We start from the raw sequence: 2,724 nt of genomic DNA, 5'->3' as shown, positions 1-2,724 counted from the left end.
ATCTCACTGTCTCCATCCCTCACTGTCTCTGTCTCGCTGTCTCTGTCTCTTCCTCTCTGGTTCCCTCCACTACCTCTCTGACCACACCCTCCCTCTTGGAGCGTCACAGACACAGAGCCCCTGCCATGTAGTGTGACAGCCCAGGATTCTGCCCTTGTGCCCCCCACCATGGTCTTAAGGACCTTTTCTCCAGGATGGGATCCTCGTGGCCAGTAGGAGTGACCTTAAGGCAGGCCGTGACCCCCGTGGGTAACCCCCAGAATCTGCATCCCTTCCTCTGCCTGCCTAGGTGTTGAGAGGTGGCCCCCTGGAGTCCAAGACCAGGATGTGGTGTGGTCAGGACCCATGACTCAGCCAGCATCCCGGAAGTCCTGAGCACATGGGTGGGGTGTATGTGTCTGTGGACAGGTGTGTGTGTGTCTGTGGACAGGTGTGTGTGTGTGTGTGTGTGTCTGTGGACTGGTGTGTGTCTGTGGATAGATGGGGGGTGTGTATATGGACAGGTGTGTGTGCGTGTGTGTGTGTGTCTGTGGACGGGTGGGGTGTGGGTGAGTGACTGTATGTGGCTATGTACGTGGGTGGTGGGGTGTGTGTCTGTGCAGAGGTGAGGTGTGGGTGGGTGGCTGCGTGTATGGCTGTGTGCACGGGTGGCGGGGTGTGAGGACTTGGCAGAGACAGATGCTTCATGTGTGCGGGTCCCCGCAGGGCCATGGTGGTCACCTGGGCCCTAAGCCTACCCCGCAGCCACTGGCCAGCTCCATCCCCCCGCCCACTCTCCATGTGGCCTTCCGAGGCACAGGCCCGAGAGGCCACTTCCCGCCACCCCCCCCGCCGGCGCGTGGCCTGTGAGCGGCAGGCAGGAACCGGTGTGCCGGGCTCGTGGGCCGGGGCTACTGGAGGGCCTGGAAGGGAGGCGGGCATCCCAGAGGTCCCTGGATGCCGGGGTGGGCAGGGCAGGCGGCCGGGTGGTGTCTCTCAGGGCCACGGCAATGCTCACGGCCCTGCCTCCCGCCCCCGCGGCCTCCCCCAGACCCGGGCTCCCCTGCGTCTGAGAGCGCACCAAGTCTGCGGGGGTCACATCGCTGAGGGGTCTGGCTCCAGTGTAGCCCCCACTGGCATGGCAGGCACAGCAGGGGAAGGAGTTGGGACGCAGGAAAGACGGCTGACCCCGAGCCCCGTGTGTGTGCCTGACTCTGGGCCTCAGCCGGTCAGGAGGGCGCAGATCTCCTGCTTCTGTCCCCACCCGCTCGTCCAGCAGCTCTGGGCCCTGATGGCCTGCGGCTCCGGCCCTCCCCAGTCCCCTGCCCCTGGTCAGGGCTTGAGGTCCCTTTCCCATCGTCTCCTGAGACCCCGGGGAGGCCAGGGGGGGCCGGCGTTTAATGAGGAAAGGGAGTGACCTGCTCTCCCGTGCCCGGGACAGCCCCTGGGGTCCTGCCCCGTGCGCCTGCAGCTCCCAGGGGAGCAGTGTGGGCCCCTCATCTTGCTCCCGAGGCTGCCGCAGCCCCCACATTCCCCCGCACCTATGAAGCCTGTGGGGCCACAGGCCAGTAAACGGGGTCTGGGAGGGCCTCCTGCACATTTAGGGCATTTTCCGTGTGTGGACCGTGGAGGGGGCTGGGGGTCCAGAATAGAAGAGAGGCTGGTGGGTGGGGATGGGTCGGGGAGCAGGCAGGGAGGGTCGAGGCCCCTATGTCCCGGGCCACTCCTTCTAGGTCCCCTGCCCGTCACACCCGCAAACATGCACATGCACACACACACACACACACACACATGCCTCACACTGTAAATGCTGGTGCTGGGCTGGGAGGGGCATGTGGGGAGTAAACTCTGGGGCGGTGACGGACCCTCACCAGCTTCTTCCTTCCCGCAAAGAGCAGCCCCGCTCAGCACCCAGCGCGTGGCTGCCCTGCCTGCGGCGGAAAGTGGGGCCCACTGGACCGCGGCCTTTCCATGTGGGCAGCAGGCTGGGTCCTGGCTCCCAGAGGCCAGCCTCTGTATCCGTGGTCTGGTTCACGCTCAGATCCCCCACCTCAGTCCAAGATCTCCTTGAGGTGGGGGTGGGGCGGGCCCCGGGCCCAGGGAGTCACACCAGCTTCTGGAGGTCGTGGCTGGCAGGCGGGACTAGGGCACAGGCCAGGCTGTGCCCAGGGTGGGGGCTGCGTCCTGTCTGTCTGTCCATTGTTTGCAGCCAGAGTGGAGGGGAGGGGCTGGGGGAAGGGGGATGTGGGAGCCGGGGTGGGGCAGGGAGGGCCAGACCTGTTAACAAGCTTCTTCCCAGCCCCCAACCCTCCTTACCTCCCCGGGCCCTTTCCAGGCGGAAAATTCAATTAGTTTCGAGCAACTGCTTTGCTTAAGAGACAGAGAAAGGGGTGATGAGGGAAGGGGGTCTGCATGGCGGCTGGGGTGTGCACTGGGGGGACGCAGCAGAGGGGACATGGGAGGCCAGCAGCCTGCCTTATGTCTGCGTGTTTCTGCTGAGTCCCTGTCTTGTGGGCCTCCGTCGTGTGACTTTGTATGTGCCTGTGTATCCCTGGGTCCTTGTGTGCCCGCTCCCGTTCCCTGCACAAACGTGGCCCTCACAGCCCCCAGCACCCCCGCGTGTGCACCGGCATCAGTCCTGACTGCCAGCCCCCTGTCCTGGCTCAACTCCAGGCTCTGGGCTGTCGTGAATGGATGCCTGGTTGTGGGCGGGGGGTTGGGGGTAGTGGTGTGGTGCACACAGAC

This window comes from Enhydra lutris, unplaced genomic scaffold (assembly GCF_002288905.1).
Source record: "Enhydra lutris kenyoni isolate GAN:26980312 unplaced genomic scaffold, ASM228890v2 scaffoldscaffold13, whole genome shotgun sequence".
Classification (NCBI taxonomy): Eukaryota; Metazoa; Chordata; class Mammalia; order Carnivora; family Mustelidae; genus Enhydra; species Enhydra lutris.
This window is presented reverse-complemented; position numbering follows the sequence as displayed.